The following is a 12500-nucleotide window of genomic DNA, read 5'->3' on the forward strand; positions in this document are numbered from 1 at the left end:
GAGAGAGAGAGAGAGAGAGAGAGAGAGAGAGAGAGAGAGAGAGAGAGAGAGAGAGAGAGAGAGAGAGAGAGAGGGGGGGGAGGGAGAGAGAGAGAAGAGAGAGGGGGAGGGAGAAAGTGATGAGAGACAAAAAAAAAAAAAAAAAAATGTGGAAAGGAAGAGAAATAGCAAAAGAAGCAAAACCATAAAGCAAATGGAAAAAAAAAGAAAGAGAAAGTACGAGCGTGAAACTAAGGGCTGAAAGACGAGAGGGGAAGGCGCGCACGCAAGTGAGAGTGAGAGTGAGATATTAAGAGAGAGAAAGAGAGAGAGAGGGGAGGGGGGCGAAGAATGTAAGACATGACATAGGGTCTGACACACATCCAAGAGCAACAGATTAGCCTCCGGGACCTTCGGTGACACCGCCACAAAAGCGCTCCTCGACGGTCCCTCCTTCGTAAAGAGATTAGAGGAGAGAGTGTAGACACAGTATGCGTGCACGCACACACGACGCACTCACACGACAACTTCCTCCCATATCACTGACAGACAAAACACCACTGAAACATCAAGGAAAGAGAAGGAGAAAGAGAGAGTGAGTGAGGAAGAGCGAGCATGAAAAATATAGAGAAAAGGAGCATGAGATAAAAAGAGAAGGAGAAGGAGAGGGAGAGAAAGAGAGAGAGAGAGAGAGAGAGAGAGAGAGAGAGAGAGAGAGAGAGAGAGAGAGAGAGAGAGAGAGAGAGAGAGAGAGAGAGAAAAGGAGCATGAGATAAAAAAAGACGGAGAGGGGGAAGGAGGGAGGGAGAGAAAGAAACAGAAAGAGATAGAGAGAGAGGGAGAGAGGGAGAGAGAGATAGAGAGAGAGAGAGACAGAGAGTGCGAGAGAGAGATAGAGAGAGGGAGAGAGGGAGGGAGAGAGAGAAAGAGGGAGAGAGAGAGAGAGAAAGGTAGAGAGAGAGAGAGATAAAGGGAGAGATAATGAGAGAGAGAGAGAGAGAGAGAGAGAGAGAGAGAGAGAGAGAGAGAGAGAGAGAGAGAGTGGGGGGGGATAGAAAGGGAGAGAGAGAAGGGGAGAAAGAGAGAGAGAAAGGGAGAAAGAGAAAGGGAGAAAGAGAAAGAGAGAGAAAGAGAGAACATGACCCAAAGCTAACCGAAAGACACCGAGACGACCCTCAAACCTGCCAACATACCGAAGATACATCGGGTCGTCCAACAGACAACGCTTCTCGCCTGAAACATTGCCACTATGAATTATTAAAAAAAAAGGAATAATAAATTCATTAAAAAAAAAAAGCCCAATCAGAGACTACCGAAGAGGGACGCACGAAAAATGGTGTAACTCACATAAAATAAGACAGAAAGAAAAGAAGAAACGGCTGTACTGTTGGCCCAGGAAACCTAACGGCTGCAAATTCTGCTGTGTGCCTCCCCTCCCCCCAACCCCTCAGGACTGCCAGCTCAGAAGGCTCACGCTGCTATCACAGACGCAATTATTTCGTGTCATATCCGGCATGGTAACTCCCAGCTTAATCAATCAAGCCTGATGCAAACTCAAACCCACTAAAATGCAGGAATAAAGCACAAGAACCAAGGGAACTCGGATAGAAATGCTACTGTCATCAAATTCTTCATCACCATAACAACGGGATGACGCAACACATGTCTGCTCAGAACAATATAAAAAGCAACACAAAAAATATGTAAATACTACAATGCATATCAATGCAAAGATCAGCCATTAGATAATTACACAAAAAAAACACAGACACGTGCGCAGGCCCACGTACAGACACGCGCGTGCACGCACGCACACACACAATGACTAATCTCTACTCCAATACATATACATTTCTTACTATCCCCTCCCCCTCCCCCTCACTCCATGTTCTATCTATATCTATCCATCCTCCCCAACCCCTTGAGGGCCTTACGACAGGTGTGTGTCGGTGCTTTACATATTCATATAAACATGTAATTTTTTTTCTTCTTTTTCCGTCCAGTTCTCTGTTTTCCTCTTACTCTGACCAAATCCGCGTTGATGGGATAGTGGTGCCGTGTCTGAGTGCATGCCTCTGCTTGGTCAAACAGGTGGACAGGTCGACAGGCACAGTCTTTTCTTAGCGCGTCAGGAGGACGGAGTGCTACAAGCGCCGGTTACTAAGGGATTTCTCGTCCACTTTCGCGTCCTGGAGCCCGATTTCTACTGTGCACTCAACACAGGACAATGATGAGCTCGCATACCTCTTACATTTCGCACTCGAAGTCTAATGTATGAATTATTCAGGTCACCTAGAGAGGACGTGCTTTGAGAAATGCTGCGGAATATGATGTTACTAGGCGATACATGTAATCACTGAGGGGCAACGACGACATAAAACATAATTATAATAAAAAAATAAATAAATAAATATATTTTTTTTTCGTATAAACTAAACAAGATCAATCTTTCAATTGTAAAACTACAGTATTTACCGTGCAGACTTACTGATAAAATCATTCTGTACTCCCCATAACCAAACTACTTCCGAGAACTGTATAATAATCCCACCGTCTTCTCTCGACACACGCCTACCGCATATCACATGAATACTAATCATTCCAGTTCCATCTAAATCAAGCTGCAACATTATCGTTCAGCGGCAATTGAATCCACCACCATAACTACCACTACCAACCCCAGCACGCCATCTCTCTCGCAATCACCACCACGTCTTCAGCTATCTAGACCACCTCCTACGCAACTTCATCGATATGCACGATGTATAATTGGCCGCGCGTTCCCGGGTGTTACTAAATCAGCCTGACTATGTTATCACACTCACACAAGACCTCGCCTGCCCTGACATCACTTATCAAGTTCTATTTTGTGAGTCGTTTTTACTACCTCGGACTTTTTTTTCGTTTAATTAATGACTATTCCGCTGTAAACCAGTTCCTTTTACGTCATCAGGTAACCAACCTCTGCACTCTCGGAGTACCTGTGCAGTGACAGCAAGTCACGCTATGTCTCACAGGTGTCACGTCACTGTGTCACGCTATCATGACTGGTTTCTCAAACATTCTTGCAATATTTCAAGAGTTCGACTGGCAGTTAGGAGTAAGGAAATAAGGAACTAATAATTGAAAAAGCAACAAAACAAACAATTGATAGACATGGTTGCACCTATATTCATCATTCAACGGCTCGTGTTCTCCGCCTGACGGCCGTTGGCACGAGGGCTTCAGATATGCGCCTTGACAAGATGCCTTTCCTTTGTGTGTTTAAGCTAAACTTTAGGCGTACCTTTAAACGTTGCTACAATTATGGAGGCGAGGGTCTGACACAAGGACGTAATCATTTCATATAAATTTTATAACCAAGTAACAGGTTGATTTCCCTTCTCTACACTGTACAATACCTTTACCGTTTTTTTTTTCAATTGCATTAATCTGAAAAAAAAAATCCATTCACCTAATTCTCAAAAAACACGATGTAAAAGACTCGAAAAAGCAAAGCAATTTTATTTTCAATATTATGATGTTAAAAGGAAAGGGTCGGTATACATGTACCAGAGATCCTATAGTCCAAATTCATGATTATGGCACAGATCATATATAGTCTTGTTTTTTGTGTTGTTTTATTCCAATCAAGAGGTATAGGCAACTCACTCACTCATTCTCTCTACTGTGTGTTTGTGTGTGCATGTGTATATATGTATATGTATGCATGTATGTATGTATGTATGTATGTATATATATATGTATATGTATGTGTATGTATGTGCGTGTGCGTGTGTATGTGTGAGTATGTCTGAGTATGTGTGAGTATGTGTACGTGTGTAAGTATGTGTGTGTATTTTAGCGTGTATTCGTGTATGTGTGTATGTGTATGTATGTGTATGTGTGTATATGTGTGTGTATGTGTGCGTATGTGTGCGTGCATATGTGTGTATGTGTGTATATGTGTGTATGTGTGTGTATGCGTGTGTGTGTGTGTATGCGTGTGTGTGTGTATGCGTGTGTGTGTGTGTATGTGTGTGTGTGTGTGTGTGTGTGTGTGTGTGTGTGTGTGTGTGTGTGTGTGTGTGTGTGTGTGTGTGTGTGTGTGTGTGTGTGTGTGTGTGTGTGAACGTTTTCAGCGCTATGTACAACGCTTCATAGGTCTAACAAATTGCTGTTTGATTGTTGCAATTCTCGATACATTGTTATCCCACTCTAAGTATGAAAAGGAGGATACATAAAGGGCAACATAGATAATTTAAAGAGATACCTAAAGTCCTGTGCCATAAAAAAACGTTTGGCACTGCATGGAAGCGAACAGACAACATTCGAGACTTCATGATCAACCTCCTTAAAAATGTTACATAAAATAGGACTTTTGAAGAAGCATTATGGAGCGAACTGTGGCGAGGATATGGCAGCCGGTGAACCTTCCTCCCCTCCCCGAACCCCTAAGAACATCCACGCACACACGCACGCACATGCTTGGACCCACCACGGCGGGCAGTACCATATGCACCGTGACCAACTCAGACACAGCCTCTGGTCTTTCCTCGGGAGAACCAGAAAATACTCCTCGCAAAGCTAACACTCCTTAACATTCCTGTCATCCTCGTGAAGGCGGTGAGTGGGCGTATTGGTCGCCGAACGCCTTCCATATGGCACTCACGCCCGCCCCCTCGCCCTGTCGGCCCTCTCACATGGCCAGCACAAAGGCTGCAATAGGCATGCACTATGCCTTAATGCCTCGAATGCTTTTTCGAGCAACAAATCTCCCTTGTCTTCCAGATGCACTGATTATGGACTTTCCATATGGTCGATACCTTTATAGTATTTGCTACGTCAACACTTCAATATGGCGCACGCTTGTTAACGTTGCTTATCGCCTGATTTATGCTGGAAACACGCGAACACGAACGTGACAGATGCGTACACATTCCCGTAAGACGTGACAAAAAGTTCTCATGGTGACGTCCGGCGAGGGCGGGCGGCCAGCGATGGGCGGGGGCGGAGCGAGTGTTACAATATGGAGAGTCTACAGAGCGCGTGTTTACCTTCCCAACGGGACACGTCACGGTTTACGTACATAAAAACACATTCAACACTGGATTGAGGGCGTGCACCCGTCCATGCACGAGATGGGCTGGGTGCTGCTGCGCCCGCGGTTCAACACTCCACAATATGGCACAAGGTAGCGCCTTGACGCCGCAATAGTTGGCGGAGGCGGCAGCGGCGGCGGCGGGGGGAGTGTCTCGGCTCCCTCGGAGTGCCGTTACGGTGAAGATGCAGTGCCACGAAGTACGCAGTTCTAGTGCACGACGGCACGCTTAGCATGGCACTGAAGTGACTTGTTAAGTGCTTATAAGGGCCGGTGTGCCAGACCTGTTGCTGAGCGTGTAGTGTCGGGACGGCACAGCGTTGATGTGGCAGCCGCAGACCTTCTCATCCTGCTGACCCGCACACGGCCTGCGCGCGCGGCTCTCACTACCTCACTCTCTCTCTCTCTCTCTCCTCTCCCTCGCCCTCCACCCACCTCTCTCTCTTCCTTACTCACTCAATCACTCTCTCGCTCTCTCGCCTAGTTCCCGCTACTTCTCTACCTTTCCCACCAATAATCCTTCTTCTCTCCCGAAATCCATCGCAACTACCAACCCCGCAAGTTTTATTCTCTTACTCGCTTCCTCATTCTTTCTTTCTTTCTTTCTTTCTCTCTCTCCCTCTCTCTCTCTCTCTCTCACACACACACAAACTTATCCCTTTTCTCATATTCATTCAACCCTCAGCTAACATCTCTCAGTATCAATGTCAACCGACTCGGCGAAACCTCTTTTTCATCTTTTTAAAAATCTCGCATTTTCCGAGATTAAAAGCAGAGCCCTTAAGAGTGTATATTTCGAACATATCTACGTGTAAACAAAAAAATTCTCCGATGTTGGGTTTATATCGTACAGTCGAAGTCGAAGTAAATAGAGAAAAATAATTTAACACAAAAATCATCATCTTTATTACTAGTGTGAGTCTGAAGGGGGGGGGAGGGGGTATTAGACATATTACCCCACAGGCATATATTCACTCAGATTTTGGACGATACTTTACTTCGCCACCCTCCTTTTCACACACAAGGCATTTCTAAAAATATTGTATTCTTCCATAAAAAAAACTAATATTCATATCTTTAAAACATTACATGGCCCAAAATACACGCAGCCATATATATTTTTCAACCTTTGCTTCTCCCTCACCCCTTTTTTATGTATTTACACCCACACCGGCGACATTCTCATCCGATGCATCATAATCAGCTATTCACAGCCTCCTCCCGCCCCGCCTCGTCCTTAATAATAATTCCACTGAACAGAATGGCCGCGTGCATGTCCATGTCCTTTCCAGCCAGTCCCGAATTAGCCTGACTCCCCCCCGCCCCCAACCCTCTCCCCTATGCCCCTTACCCCTCATCTACTCCACTCTGCTGCCGCCCCCTCACGCTTGTGGGCGGTAAGGGAGGATGGGGGGTTTTCATTCACTCCCGCTTACTCCTACAAGGGAGGCCATTCGTTTCGCCCCGGCCTGTGTAGTGCTTACCTGCGAGGTTAGAGTAGACCGTCAGCCCAGGCCGTTTTGCTCACTCACCTGGAAGAGAGAAGAAAAGTTAAACTCTAAACGTAATCTCCACTCCCTGCAGATTATCATTGAGTATGTAGGGTGTGTGTGTGTGTGTGTGTGTGTGTGTGTGTGTGTGTGTGTGTGTGTGTGTGTGTGTGTGTGTGTGTGTGTGTGTGTGTGTGTGTGTGTGTGTGTGACTCCGAATCACAACCCCGGACATAGCGACTGCTCAACCCCCTTCGCGTACATAGATGGAAACACTTCAGGAGAGGCGATGGGCAACGACACATGGGTACTGTGCAGCGTGCAGTGCCTGAAGGTGCCACGACGCTGACAAGCCGTGTCTACTATGCCTGATCGATACTGGCTACAGAGGCGGGAGTAAATTATCTGTACCAAGAAGACCGTGCCACTTCAATAAAAATGGTGATACTGCTTGTGCATGCAGATGTGCTGTGTATGCCATGTGTATAAGTGTACATATAATATATGTATGTATGTATGTATATGTATGCATGTGTGCGTATGAGAGTGCACACACAAAAATGAATAAATGTATGTAGAGAGATAGAGAGTGAGATAGATAGAGGCCTAGATCCCTTGGAAATACTTGCGCACAAAAGATCAAAATCCCGGTAAAACAAACAAATACAACAAAATGATCTGCCATCTTTTACATGCTGGTCCATGTAAAAAACACCCTTACCCTTGCTTTTGTTTTACGAGTCGCTACATCTCGATCAACTTGTTTTCAGCGCCCCCGCCCCCCGCCCCCCGCCCCCGCCCTAAGACGAGATGGGGTCCCGGGCGCCGGACGCGGTTCTGAGCCCCCACAACCCCACGCCCACACCTTCTCTCGGACGCCAGGTGAGCCGCCGCTGCCGCCGCCGCTCCGTCAATACTGAGGTTGGGGAGATGCTGCTGCTGGCGCTGTGGCCAAGCGGGAGAACGCGAAGGCCGGCCAGCGTAAACGAAGAGATCCTGTCTAGGACGCCCGCGATGAGGAAGGTGGCGTAGGAGGAGCGAAAGAGGCATGCTAACAAATAAAAGGAAATAAGATGATGGAATCGCGTTAGCAAGGAGCGAACCCAACGCCGAGAGATACCATGTATCCCTGCCACCGTTTTAACCGCGTTTCCGTTCAATTATCACGTATCTTACCTGTACAGCACAGAGGCGGAAGCTGATACATCTGCTCCTCTGGCCGCGTAGCCACAACGACGGGGCTCCCAAACTCCGCCCGCGGAATCTCGGATTGAGACCCCTTCGCGTTGCCTAATTAAGTTCAACCCTCTCCGTATCAAAGCGAGCCCTTGTGAGAAGCTCGATCTCCTTGGCAAAATGCGATAAGGCTTCAGCGCTTGCAATGTTTAAATGTAATCAACAACCAACAAAAAGAATGATTATGGCCTAAAACTTGAGGACACTTAAGGCGCAGAGAGGAGCAGCAGCGTCGTCCTTGCGGCTGCAGCTCCAAGCGTTTTGGGAAAGTCCTCACCTTTCTTCCCTGTCTTGAGGATCTTAAGATACTTGTTTTGGTGAAAAAGATTAAACAAGAGTTAACTTCTGCTCTTGGGCAGCATTGCGGTAACATCTGCAGCAGTTTATTTTTTATTTATTATTTTTTTTTTTTACATTTGTTTTCAAATTAACCCCAATGTTAGCTTACCGATCAGCCAAGAGCATCAAACCAATAACTTTGACAGCACTTGCTTGGATTACCTCTAGAATTTTACTTTAAAAAAAGGTCAATGAAAGGCGCACTGCCAGGGGTTCCAAGCCTAAGCCTTTACGCTCGCTTATTCGAGTGTGCCTCCGTGGTATTAACCTCACAAAATGCGAAGCCATTCAAAATACGTACTGTAATAACCGTGTCACCGCGGAAGTTGTCAAACCGTCCATACCAAGACGAAAAAAAAGGCTAAGAAAAAACACACCAATTTGCATGGCTGTTTGCCGAGTCTTGGAGTTCCACCTTCAATTGACAGCTGTTCAAATAATTCTCTGCTCGCTCCAAATGCGAAGAGAAAATGCGTTAATCGTTCTAACTTACCCAGAACTTTCTTCCAATCTACTTTCATGTAATTTCTTTAAAACGCCCTGTGTTCCAACTCGTAGGTCGCCAGAATTTGATCAGCTCTACTGTCTGCCGTTTGATACGAATTCCAGGCAAGTAAAATAATTATAGTCCCTATCGCTATACTGGGAAAGGGAGAGAAATTGAGAGAGAGAGAGAGAGAGAGAGAGAGAGAGAGAGAGAGAAAGAGAGAGAATATAACCATCAAAAACTAACAAAAACTTTGACTCCATATGAATTAGAGTCGACAGCTTTGTCCAGACCACACAGCATCACCAGATTCACGGTGTTTTCACCATGGAGTTGAATTGCGTGCGGGAACTTTCAACTTCTCAGCACAGCCCCTCTATTAAGTGTACCATGACAGGCAACTACTGCTGTACAGTTGCCTCAAAGAGTTCCTTTACCCCCAATGTTCCGCTGATGTTTGAATCACTGCCTCTATTTACATAGTATTACCTGCCACTATGATGTTTAGCAGACACACACCTTATCAATCGTTAAAGTACAATACCCATTTAATCATAGATACAATTACTGCGACGACATGACATCAATAAAGGAAGTACTACAAAGTACACAGGATTTTCTCTATTACCGATTCCGCATTCGCCTCTACGTATTTTGGAGATGAAGAGGGTATAGAAAGCATTTCGAATGCTGGACCACGCACTGCTCGTGAACAAAATAAGGAAGAAAGTGGGTATGAATGTTTGCCTGCAAGGGTGCACCCGCGTTCGAGACATTTCAGTCACACACATACACAAAAAAGTATGTCAGTCAGAACAGACAGACTTGACAGCAGATAGACACACATCGCCCACAAAGGTGGCCAATGGACCAGAGAACGTCAACAAGGAATTTTCATGAATTACTAATCGGCCACCTTGTCAAGGGCACCCGTAAAGAATCAACTCAATAACAAAACGGCAACAAAAGACGCTCACAGAGCGCTTAGCAACGCACATGCACACACACACATACATACAAGGGCAATCTGCAATGGAACGACTGATGTGTCGTTCATTCTGAACATTCTGAAAAAATAGACAAAGGTGCCGCTAGTGTGGAAAAAAACGAATCCTGGAAATTCTGTAATCAACTTAATCATACAAACTACATGCAACTACCAACATCCGGCAGATGTAAAATGACCGACAATTCCGGTTATCGCAGAGATACAGCCACGACGCTGATTGTACTGGCGGTGGGAGGCAGGAGGAGGAAGTGGACGTGGTTGCTATCACGATTGTAGAAAGGGAAGAGGTGAAAGAAGAAGTAGAAAAGAAAGCGGAAGACGAAGAGCAAGAACAGACGGAAGAGGAGGAGTAGTAGAAAGAAGAAAAGGAAAAGACACAAAAGAACAGAAGTGACAATGTGAAAAGAGTGAACGTTGGAGCCAGAGGATCATCTGAGCTCCGGACGAGGAAGTGTAAAGACCAGAAAAGCGACAGAGCACGTTGGCGCTGCACCGGGGACGAAAGGACATTCGTTTTGCACTCGGTCGCTTTAATGGTACTGCGTTCTACGGTGCGTCAGTTCCGCGCGGCTGTTTAGGCGTTATCGCTCAGTCCCCACGACAACGGGGATCCAGACTAGCCCACGCACGCCTGTATATACACAAGCTGTTGCATGCATTGGAGTGTACTGAATACTGCACCCCCTTTCCCCTTCTCCAACCCCGAAAAACATATATTTCACACACGAACGTACATAATTACTCGCGTGTATGCACGAAATATATACTTAATCACATGCACACAAATGCACACATGCCCCTTTGATAATTAGTGCGTCTTAAAACAGGTAACTGAACCGGGTCACCTGATGTACACCTTGACAAAATACGCAGAGGAGCGGAGAACACAGTTACATAATTACACACAAATATGCATACACCTCGCTGATAATTACTACATTACTGGAACAAATAAACGAACCAGTTTCTTGCTGTCACAGGATGGCCCCGCCTGCCCGATTTCCCACGGAAGACTGACGTCACAAATGTCATGCACCCGTCCAAGGAAAATGATAATTATATAAATTAAAAAAGAAAAGAAAAGTTAAATCCCTTTTCAATATCAAACATCACGACATACAACAGGGTATTTCTTTCAGACACTGAAGACGCAACGATATCCATTGATAAACGCGAGAAAAAATACACATCTCTCTGACTTTCATACCCATCTGCAGAAAAAAATCCCTGCCCGTCAACGTATTAATAACATCCATGACTAGCAGCTCATGTCTCCGCCCACAACGAAAGCGCCGCGCAACCCACGTGTTTTGGCCAAGGAACTGAAGACAAAAGTGACCAAAGATGCGGAGAAGCGATTCATGAGACGGCAGGCTCGGTGCTGCTACGCATGTGACTGCTGATTCATGGTCACAACCGTGTCGGCATAATCAGTCACCATGACAAACACAAAACACGCGAGCGCTGTCACATAATGCACCTGAGCAGCTTTACGTTAAGTGTGTACATACACTTAGATCGCATAGAAGCGAATCGAGAAAAAATATGTACAATGATATACATACATATATAGAAGCACATGTGTACATGTACAGCTCTTTCTCTCTCTCTCTCAAATACACAGACACACACACACACACACACACACACTCTTTATTTTTTTTTCTCTCTCTTTTTCTTTCTTTTTTCTCTCTCTCCCCCTCTATCTCTCAAATACATACACACACACACACACACACACACACACACACACACACACACACACACACACACACACACACACACACACACACACACACACACACACACACACACACACACGTACGCACGCGCGCGCGGCCTAAGGGTGATTTGCATACGCCGCCTCCCTTCCCTGGCTCCTGGGCTTGGTTACACCAACCTGAGCACAACACGGAGACCACCAATCGGCCAAGTGGAGCAACATCACCCGAGAATCTCACCCGCCCACTTTTCCTTCCGCTAACGAGAAAACTTATAGCACCACCGGAGTGGCCGATCTCTCGATCTCTCCGTAATTAAAAAATATCATATGAATATTCGAGGCCGGGAGTGGGTGTATGTGGGGGGAGGAGGGTAGAGAGGAGGGGGTCGTTCCCGGCAGGCCATGATGCTGCCTTCATTACATTCTCCATCACCAGAACGCTTCATTCTCTTTTCTCCCCCCCTCCCTCCCTCGCCCACCCCACTCCCCACTCCCGCCCTCCACGATCCCTTACCACTGCCCCTACCACAATAACCTCTAACCTTCAAGACCAGCTGAGAAGGAGGCGTCTGCTACCAGTACACCCGTCAAAACTGATCTCTGTCAACATGAAAATCTGAAAGTACAACCAGGAACAACGATCCAGACTTTTCTTCTTTCTCCTTACTATTTTCTGTATCTGTTGTTGTGTTTGCCAATTTCCAACTACAGCTATTTAGACGATAATCTCTGTGGTGTGGCATGAACTGTAACTCACACCTGCAGGTCCTATTAATTTGTTATAAGATATCCGCGATTAGCCTACACACTCTGATTTGCAGTGCGGTTCGCGGCATTTCGAAATGCCATTTCATAAATAAATAAAGTTAATCAAAACCTGATCTGTGAATGTTATATACTGTCAATCTGATTTAAAGCAATTACCTATTACTTGGAAATAATATACTATCTTTTGATGTTTGACTTTACATCATATGAATAAATGCTTCTCGCCAACATTCCTTTTATCTTTGGTGTCCTAAAATAAGTGTTTCCTCGCTATTGGCCGATTTTGGTTTACTGAGGGTAAAATATGTACAGCAGACACACACGGGATAAACGAAACGGGAGACGTACGAATCCTCGTACGAAATTACACACACGCGAGAGAGTATCCA

General features: G+C 45.7%; 1 protein-coding gene across 15 annotated transcripts in view; it reads right to left on the reverse strand.

Annotated features, from left to right (window-relative positions):
* The window catches only part of Larp4B (La-related protein 4B), an 86680-nt gene that overhangs the window by 51619 nt on the left and 22561 nt on the right, over positions 1-12500 (reverse strand). For 3 of the 15 annotated variants that reach the window (XM_086549660.1, XM_086549659.1, XM_086549675.1), the window contains exon 1: positions 6544-6586. The exons of 11 other annotated variants lie outside the window; for them this stretch is intronic. The gene's annotated coding sequence lies outside the window, so the exon portion shown is untranslated. Of the gene's footprint in view, positions 1-5343; positions 5458-6543; positions 6587-12500 lie in introns of those variants that run through there. One more of the 15 variants, XM_086549640.1, reaches the window with a different exon arrangement.

The sequence above is a fragment of the Penaeus japonicus genome, unplaced genomic scaffold (assembly GCF_977035675.1).
Source record: "Penaeus japonicus unplaced genomic scaffold, GWHDUDI00000001_assembly GWHDUDI00000022, whole genome shotgun sequence".
Classification (NCBI taxonomy): Eukaryota; Metazoa; Arthropoda; class Malacostraca; order Decapoda; family Penaeidae; genus Penaeus; species Penaeus japonicus.